This window comes from Dipodomys spectabilis, unplaced genomic scaffold (assembly GCF_019054845.1).
Source record: "Dipodomys spectabilis isolate Male_0828 unplaced genomic scaffold, ASM1905484v1 ptg000032l, whole genome shotgun sequence".
Taxonomy (NCBI): domain Eukaryota; kingdom Metazoa; phylum Chordata; class Mammalia; order Rodentia; family Heteromyidae; genus Dipodomys; species Dipodomys spectabilis.
The window spans coordinates 4443234-4453750 of record NW_024870709.1 but is presented as its reverse complement, the minus strand read 5'-3'; the positions used below and the strand labels follow the sequence as shown (position 1 = coordinate 4453750).

At 36.3% G+C, this 10517-nt stretch overlaps 1 pseudogene; it reads right to left on the bottom strand.

Moving 5' to 3' along the window:
- Window positions 1-543: 543 nt before the first annotated feature.
- Window positions 544-1709, bottom strand: LOC122105658 (annotated as a pseudogene).
- Window positions 1710-10517: the final 8808 nt, after the last annotated feature.

The window sequence follows — 10517 nt, the reverse complement described above, 5'->3', positions numbered from 1 at the left end:
AAGAAAAGAAAGGAAGAAAGAGAGACAGACAGACAGAGAGAGAGACAGAGACAGAGACAGAGGAAGGAAGGAAAGAAGGAAAGAAGAAAGGAAGGAAGGAAGGAAGGAAGGACAGATATGCTCATAATATTGATTAAATAAGTTCCACAATATTTGAAAATAATCATTTAAACATAACTTTTATTTGACACAGTACATATGCTAATTATTTCATATGCATCATAACACCTACAGCAATTCTGTAAAACTATTATATTCCCAGTTTAATAGCCACACTAGATATCTTTTCCTTTTTTTTAAGTTGAAAAACATTTATTTCATCAGAGAGAAAAGGAGTGACCCAGCTCTACTGGTCTAGCCTTTGAGCCAAAAAGAAATGCTGGAGCAGTGACTTTCACACAGAGTCATTCCCAAACCCAGTACCCAGAGGCGGCCAGAGGCAGGGAGGGGACAGCGCAGCCCCCACCAGTTTCGGCATACAACAAGGTCTGCTGGGAGAACACAACAGGTACTGAAAGACAGAAAGAACAGGAAAATGGGCAGGAGAGAAGAAAAAGATGATCTGCACTTAGCAAGGTAAATGAAGGTCCACGGTGCCTGAGGGACTGAGTGCACAGAGCCGAGAACGTCCCGGAGTTGGGGTACCACGAAGGGTGTGTTCTCATGCACCACTGCAGCTCGGAATTTCAGCCCACACACATCCCGCCTCCAGCTTTAAAAGGCTGAGTACCGGGCCTGATCTGCAAATTGCCCTTGCTCATCCTGGGCCATGTTGCGCAGGGAATTCCGCGCGGCTGCGGAAGCTTGGGACAACTCGCTGTCATGCCTGTAACTGGAGCCCTCTCCAAGAGAAGGGACTGGGGCTGAAGCGCGACGCAGGGCATGAAGTGGAAGCTGCATTAACAGCAGCAGCTGCAGCTCCTGAAGTCGTCAATAGAGGTCTATCGTAAGGATTGAGAGAAGTGGAGGAGAGGTGACTGGCCATGGCTGTGTTCTGGACTCGTGGCAGCTGGGACAGGGTCTGCTTTGTGGAATTACATGCAGAGGCAGCTGCAGCGTTGTTGTAATACAATGAATCCCCATAGCTCATGGTGTGAGGCGTACGCACCGCTCCCTATCGCTCATTATATTGCTTGGTCAAGTCGGCCACGCGGCCCAAACGATCTAGGGGACCCTCTTTGGACCCATGCCCCTCTTTCCCGCACCGCTAGCAGCCGCTCTGGTCTCCCATCCTGGACGCAGTCCTAAGCCGGCCGGTGGACAACTGCACATGCATTCGTTTGCCTTGAAACTCTGTATTATCAAGGCTTCTGATGGCCTCCCCTGCATCCTCAGCCCGCTCCATGGGGACAAAAGCGTAATCTTTCACGATGTCGCATTCGACGACTGAACCATTCTCCTCAAACATGGCCCGAAGCTCCTTGTTGGTACCAGGGGAACTGATGTGACCCACGTGTCACTTGGTTGAAGCTTTGCTCTTGTTCTTGCTGGCTTCCACATTGATGTTCACCCCATGAAGCTTGTAGTGGTGCAGGTTTCGGATGGCATCCTCAGCCGCTGTTCTGAATGATGTCACATTCCAGCACCTTCCCGAACTGCTCCAAGAGTGAGCGGATCTCCTGCTCTAGAGCCTCGCAGGCGGGTTTCCAATAAACAATGTGACCATCTCGACACAGCCGCACGGAAATCCGCAGGGCCTGCTCCACGGCGCGGGCCGCTCTGACAAACGCTCGACATCTTTTCTTAAACTACTGGGACAGATGTTTCTTAAAATGAGAGGATGTGTTCTTATCTATTACATGAGGCTGCAGGGGCGGGAGGGGGGGAGAGGGAAAGAAGAATGGGGAGCTAAGTGAAACTATTTTAAAGTAATATAGTCAAGTGTAAAATAAAGCATAAATGTACCTGTACTTTCATCAGAACCCTATTTCTACTTTTGTATCTCTTCCCCACATTGACTTTTGTATTTCTAATATGAAGGTCTTTATTCCAACTCCTTCTATAACATTCTATAATCTTTGAAGTATATCTGAAGTTGATTTTGTGAGAACCTTGTAATGAGCTAGGGAGACTGGGTCTAGCCAGTACCATCTTGACCACATAGTGGAGACGAAATTAGGTTTAACTGGCACCATTTTGTCTTCATGGTGAAGGAAGGGTAGGTCCCACCTCTCAGGTGATGGATGGGCATGCCTGAATTCCTAGAGGCAAGGGCGAGTACTTGGACAATAGGTTACTGAACCTATCAATCTTGGTCCGGCTCTCTCAGGCTCCCAGTGATCCTGCCCTCTGACCTGACCTGATTTAGGCCAGACCAGCTCAGGCACCATTATGCCATGTCCCATGTGTTGCTTCTCTTGTGTCTCCTGGCTCTCCTCCAGTCAACATGGCATCCTACTTCAGCTCTCCATAGGGGTTGCTCTGGTTGGTTGGTGTTGTTTTGCTGCTCTTTCTTTCCTCTCCTGCTCTCATGGCTGTTTTCTAACAGTGTTAAGTGTTTTCCCAAAGCTGTAGGCCTTTGTGATATTGGTCGGCCTGAAGACTCCAGCTTTCTAATAACGATTCCCAATCCGATCTCTCAAAATGTGGCTTCTCTGTTTCTCATGATTGAGTTACCTAAGAACAGTATTAGGATTTTATATACCAGTGTTCTGATTTCAGCTTTAGACTGAATGAGAGCTTACAAATTGCATCATGTTGTGCTTAACCTAATTTTTTCTTGACGGTTAAAATATTCTACCCATCACATTTTGGAATGGATCAACTTGTGTGTGTGTGTGTGTGTGTGTGTGTGTGTGTGTGTGTGTCACACACTGTCCGAAGAAAGAGTGTGTCAATGTTTTTCAAACTGGTAGAAAGTATTATTGAATATGAAACAAATATTTTTCTTGAAGCCAGGCTCTGCTTTCCAGAGAAGTCATATTGTTGCCAGTCTTTTCCATTTTCAACTTGAAAGAGAACATTTCCTCTCTATATAGACTCATAGGATATCATTTCTGATTGCTGTGAAATTTTTGTCCAAGTTTTATCAAGATTTGCATCTGTTTAGCTAATCCTTCTAAAGCTGCTATAATTTCTAAATACCAGGATTATAGTCATGGTAACAGTAACCAGGTGAATGAGTGATACATATACTTGGGAATCTACAAACTAAAATTTTCTAATATTATATTATTTAACAATAAAAATTGAGCTGACCATATTATTGTACAATATTTAAAGTAATCCTCAAAATAACCAAATCCAAAACACAGCAAGGAATCATTAAAATTCTTCATTACATAATGTGTACATTTCATGACATTGAGCAAGACTAGAAGGAAAGCAGAATAATGAGTTTGTACTTTGTAAATTTCAATTTTAAACATATTTGGAGAAAGCATCCTTTTCTTAACTTGAAACCAATAATCTTCTTATTTCCTATCATATTGTTTAAAATTTCTACCTGATATTATATTATTTTCTCCATTCTGCTATCTCCTTTTTTAATAGATTTAAAACTTTCTTTTTCTCTTTTAGATTTAAACCTTCCCATAAGCTTCTTGTCATTTTCCCACCTAGAATCCAACTATCTCAAGAGCCATGGAGCCATTCATCACATTGAAAGCAGCCCCCAGTGAAGACAGTGTTTGCAGGAGAGTGGAAAGGAGAGTCAAACTTCTTTCTCACAACCCATAGCCTAATACGTCCTGCTTCAAAGCCAGTAAAAGCTTATTTTCCTTTTTCTTTAAAAAATAATTTGTCTGAAATTGTCAAATGAATTTTTAAATCAATTTCTTATGTACAGAAGCTTCAAAATATGGACATATTATGAAGTGGCTACTTTGAACATTACTGAAAGTGAAAGCACTTCATATCTACTTTCTTACCCATTTCAAATGTACCAAGTATTATTATTAACAATCATCATCAATTGTACAAACCCCATGAACTGAATCCTCTTCTCTAACTGACATTTACATCTTTATGTCAAATATTGCTAAATGTTTTTTAAAATGTGGTCAACTTTCTAATTTTTTATTTGATAGCTAATCTTAGAGTATTTTTATGGACTTGGAATCATTTATTTTACTGTTTTTCAAGTTATCATTGAAACACAAATGAGAATGTCTGGAAGCAAATGTTAACTACATACACAGAGATAACTTAAAATCTAGGACGAATATTAAATATAAATTTAAACAGGCTGGCTTAAGGGTATGATTTTTGCTTTTGGGGCTAGAGGTCCTCAGTGCTAATCTTGAATGACCCATGTGTTCCATTTGACTCTTGCCTTAATTTCACTATTCAGAAGCTGAACTCTGGCTATTGTAGTTCTAAGCCAGTCAGATACCTTTGAAATAGTCTTATCTCCAATTAACCAACAAAATGACAGGAGTGGAGGCATAGCTCAAGTGATAGAAGATAAGCCTTAAAAATGAAAATAAAAAAAGGAAAAAGATAAGTATGAGTTCTGAGTTCACACTTTAATATTGATACACTCATATACACAAAACAACAACAAAATATAGGCACCCAACAATTTGTGATTATTCTTCCCACTGAATTTGTATTTGTCTGTCACCGATACTTCAAAACTGTCTATTCAGCTCCAAACATATATAATATTTTCCAGTTGATGTCCATGGACTTTTCTACAAATTTGGCTATTTTGATCGTCATGGTGAGAGCCAGAGGGTAAATTGGTAATCAAGTTAGACATACACACAACATAGCATCAAAATTCTTCCCAATTAAGGAAATGATAAGAGTAAACATTTCACAACAAAAGATATGTTTTGAGTATTCAGGTATAGGAAGGTTGAAGGGAACCTAATGTGTTCATTAAAAATAGGTGTGCCATGATATACTGTTGTAACATTCTAAAAGATAAATGACACACAGAAGACTTTTAAATACAGACAAAGGAGAAATTGTCATGTAAAGGATATGCCTTATGCCTGGCACTATTGTTTATAACATAATACATTTAGTATATTGCTGGGAAGAAACAATTCTGTATGCTGCTAAGAACAAACAAACAGAAATACTGAATCCAGCAAAAGTCTTTCAGACATGAAAAGAGATAAAGACTTTTCCAACAAGAGCTAGGAGAATTCATCACCACATGAACACTCCTACAAGAAATGCTAGTGACAAGTTTTTGAGAGAAGGAAGCTAAGTGGAATAAGTACATGACTGAAGATATGAAAAGGCACTGATAAAATAAAAAATGAGCATTCAAACGCAGAAAATTCCAATATGGTAACTACATACTGTAATACACATCTCTACATAATCCTCTGCATAAAGAATAAAAGACTAAACTACTGAAAAGCTGTGAAAATATAAAAATTTATTGAAGACATATACAAAATAAAAATAGGAATTATATTATATATGATATATATTATATAGCTACAGAAAAACAGCGTGTTCTTAATTGTGGAAAATTTATAGAGCAGGAATGAAAAGGGAGTGTTAGATGATGGAAAGAGATAAATTAATACAAGTGTGACATTCAGAGATGCTTACAGCTGGTATTTCTTTAAATAAAACAGAGAAAAGTAGGAATCAGAGGAAAAAAATGCATGCTTATGAATAATTATACACCTTTATAGTATTTAAGTAGTCTCCAAAAGCCTTCTTCAATGTATTCATTATTCAATATGGTTTTGTAACAATAATCATTTAATAAAGCAAAACCTGCAAAGTGCCATTTCAATGAATTATCCATAAATTACTTGATCTGAAAAGGCTCTTGAGGTGTACATTTTTAGAGGAATCATATTTTGGTTGGGGTAACTAAGGATTTGTTCATTATTTGAGATTCTCTAATATTCATTTAAAACAGCATGTATAAGTATCTTTACTTCATGAAATAGGCTTACTCTTTTTGTTGAAAAAGTATGTTTTTATTTAAATAACTCTGGTTGTTGAATCATATTAATCAAGTAACAAATTCTTCCATTTATTTGAAAGATATTTTGTGGAAACTTTAAGAACTTATTTTAACTATTTTTAAAAAAAATTCCAGCTTACTATGTGTTATATTTTTGAGAGAAAGTTTCACTTTTAGCTTTGGATATTTATAGATTAAATTATTAGATTATTTATAGATTAAATTATTAGATTATTGGCTATTTGTAGATTAAATTATTAGATTGATAATATTAAGCCAGACATATATCAATGATATGAGGACATTTTATATAAATGAAGTATTCACACTCATTAAATAACAACAAAAACAACAAAACAAATACAACTAGTTTTGAAACTTAGTCTCAAAAATTAGAATTACTTTGTTTTACCAAAATGGTAGTGCAAATGTGTAATCTCAGCTACTTGGGAAGCTAATACACAATTCTAACTTTGAGGAAAGCCTGGGAAAATTTACTGAGAATAGACACAAAATAATTATTTTAAATTGTCTTGGAAGATAGCTCAGTAGTCAAGTACTTGCAAAGAAACTAAGTTCAATCATCAATACTGAGAAAAATTAAGATCTAATTACATTTTAAATAGGTACAAAGACATATTTACCTTAAGTCAACATCCATAGTTAAACATATTGTTGGATAGGAAAATTGTGGGATTTTTTTTTACTGGTTACAAAACTATTCTTAAATTGTCAAATCATTAAATGTCAAATTTCTTGATTAATATTTAGGATTTATGCAGAAAACATTTATGGCCTTTTATGTAGTTAAATTATATGTTCAGAATCAATTGACCTATGAGATAATCAACACAATTTACACCATACAAATAAAATACATGATTAAGCATCATAATTTCACCATCTTAGAAATTTTATATCCATTATTTTATGGTGTAATCTGTGACAAGGGAGCATTTAACTTCAGTGACTAAAATACAGCAGTGGTCATGAATCAGATGTTTATCAGAAAAACTTCCATTCACTTGTTCCCAGGGGAGAGTTCATTCCTTGCTCATTTTGCTTTAATTTACACATAGATGAATTAATCCATCTGCTGCAAACTTCATTATAAGATTTAAGAAGCCTCACAGATAGCTCAAGCCAGATTATACAACCAGAAATAGACATGTCTTCATGTATGTCCAAAGTTTTGTGGTAGTCAAGTGTTTTTTTTCTGGAATGAATATTGGCAAATATTATAGTTTCATGTACTTAATTTTACTGTGCTCAGAAGATAATCGTCTGGAAATGAGTTTGATTTGCTGTTTTCTGTTAGCTTTCAGTTTATATTGTTACATATGAAAGATGCGTTTTGGCTTGATATAACACATCATTGCTCTGAGGAAAGATAGTGCTGATACAGTATGCTTTAACAAAATATCCTGGAAGCAAAAGTGTATTTGATATGTAAGGGAAATAATAGCATATTTTGCTGATATGAATTGTAAATTTCAAGGCTGCACTTAGATACACCCTTCTGACTAAAATTCCTACTTTAATAACTCTTGAATTACTATAAGCTACAATGTTTTATAGTTTTGACATTTACTTTTGTTCTCTTTAATTACTATCTTAGAAAAACAAGCATCATTTGCCTTTTGCTTTTCTATCCAATCTCTGTCTTCGTATAAACTGGAAGAAAACTATACAGATTGATTTAATTTTTATTGTGGAGTTCTTTTAAAAATACATGCTTAAACATGTGAAATTCAAATTAACACATTTACATAAAATTGGAACCCAGACCAAGTTTTACTCTCAAAGAAAAATATGCTTCAACTTACGTCATGATAGATTAGTTCATGCAGTCTTGGGGCTCCATGACAAATAAATCTTGCAATACATGTACATTTGTTTTTTATTTTTTTTGACAAAATGCTTTAGAGTGTTTTTGTGTGTGCTTCTTGCAGCTGTCAATAATCTATTTTGTATTGCTGAATAGTAGTTATTGTAAGAATACAATTCAGTTTGTTTATCCATTTCATCCTCTCAATGAACATCTCTGCTTTTTCCTCATAATTCTGGGAGAGATACTTTGTGGATAAGGCTATTGCAAACATCCCTGCATCAGTTATTGGTTGGGATTGAATTTTTCTTTGTCCTGAGAAAGTTCTTACACATAGAATTGTTGTTAGCAAATCAATAAATTGGCAATTGTCCAGAATTGTATAATTGTTTTCTGCTTTCATTGTCTGTGTATGATCATTCCTGATGCTCTTTATCCTTAATGGATTGGATCTAGTTAGACACTAAGTTTAGCTTTTCTAGAATGTATAAAGTCTATTTATTTGGCTTTTTCCTAATTATTTTTAGAGTAATCTTAATCTTAACCCTAAATTTTAGGAACTGAGAAAGACAGAAGTTCAACATCAGGACTATTTGCAGTAGAACCTCCCTAACAGCAAGATGAGATGAATTGAATGCAAGTCAGGGCTCAAGGTTCAAAGATGTTCCATGTTCTAACTGATATTTAGTATGCTTACTTAGAGTTTCTCCAGGTACTATTTTCTTTATATCTCTTTAGGATGAATTTAAGAGGCACTATTTTATTGGATTGTTCTTGTTATTGTTATTGCTGCTGCTGTTGTTGTTTTGATGTTCTGTTTTAAATTTTCACAATACTGCAGTTTGAACTCAGGGATTTGTGCTACTAGGCAGGGTTTCAATTTCTTTTTTGGGGGGTAGGGGATCCGGTCGTGGGGCCTGAACTCTGGACCTGGGCGCTGTCCCTCAGCTCTTCAGCTCAAGGCTAGCACTCTAACACTTGAGACAGCGTCACTTCCGGCTTTTTTCTTTTTGCTTATGTGGTGCTGAGGAATCAAACCCAGGGCCTCAGGCATGCAAGGCAAGCGCTTTACCACTGAGCCACCTTCCCAGCCCCAGGGTTTCAATTTCTTGAGCCACACCTCCACACTTTTGTGCTCTGGTTATTTTTAAGATAGCGTCTCACTTTTTAGGCCATTCTGGACAGTGATCCTCTATTTTCTCTTTTTTTTTAAAATTTTTTTAATTAATTTATTTTATTTTATTTGTGAACATACTGTACAGAGGGGTTACAATTACATGGGCAGGATAATGCGTACATTTCTTAACAAGCATTGCAGCCTCCTCCTTTGTTTATCCTTCACATCCCTTCCCAGCCTCCCCCCTCCCCACCCAGTCCCAATCCTCCTCCCCCTCCCCCACCGACATTGTAAAGCTCGTTTTCGACATGACAACTTGCACTTCTGGTTGTTGCAACAGGTCCACCTGTATCCTTAAACGACTTGTTTTTCCCCATCTCCTCCACAAGTTATACTGACATCAAATATAGTGAAAGCAGGGGTTATACTGTGGGGGAGGGACATACAAAGCAACAAAGAAATAGTCTTATAAATGCGTTAGAAACACATGCATGAAAGAAAAAAACATTAAAATACATATCTAAGGGTTCATTTTCCTAACATCACATTACCTGACCTTTTCTGCTTGACTCATACATATACTAGATATTGCAAATAAGGGAAACCATGGGGCTTATGTTTTTTTGGGCCTGGCTTACTTCGCTCTATTTTCTCTTATCACTGTAGTTAGGATGAGAGTTGCATGCCTTTACCCTCAGCCCTTTTTGCTGAGATGGTGTCATCAAGACAATGTTGTCTGGTCTAGGAGCTGATTATCACCTCCCAAATAGCTAGAATAATAGATATAAGTAACCAATGTCTGGTTTCAGTTGCTTTTGACATGTAATGATAATTAGTTCCAGGATTACTTCCTTGGAGGGAAGGTGGGACAAATTATTTGCACAGCCATTTCAGAAATGTTATCCCCTTAGCTCATGTGTAGAGAATATTTTACTTAGATAAAAAGTTCTAGCTAATATGTTGCGGTTTCTTCTCTTGTTTTTCAATTTCTTTGCTTCTGTCACTTTAAAAATACGTTGTACTGTAGATCTCAAATTCAAATTTTCTATTCATATGTATTTCCTGAATATCTTTAAAATATTCACCATTAGTTTCAAAATTTTAAATATGATGGAAGTACTGAGTATGTGAACATGTGTATATTATAGTATTATCCATTATTACATAGGGATACTCAGATACACACATAAATGAATATGCACATACACACATATATAATATGCACATTTATGTGTGCATAAACTGATCACATGCATATGAACACATGTGTGTCAACATGCACAAATTTTTGCATGCACATATCTTTGTATACATATACACACATGTGCACATGTATATGTGTGTGTGTGTGTGTGTGTATATATATATATATATATATATATATATATATATATATCCTCCATTTTTTAGTGTTTGTACCTGCTTTGCCCTCAAACTTTAGTCTGTTTTCTGAGTAGGTAGATATCCAGCAGTAGGCCACTTCAACAGGCTCTGGAATTCCTGTTAAAGTAATAGAAAGTAATAAAAGTATTAAGATTGCAATTCTCATTAATCCTCAGGGGAAAATAATCCTCTATTTGTGACTAAAATGGGCTATACATATTTAATTATGTCATTCACCAGAATATTTCACATTTCTACTTGTCTTGTAGGTGAGACACTATGACTTATTTTCTGTAGCTTTTATTTCT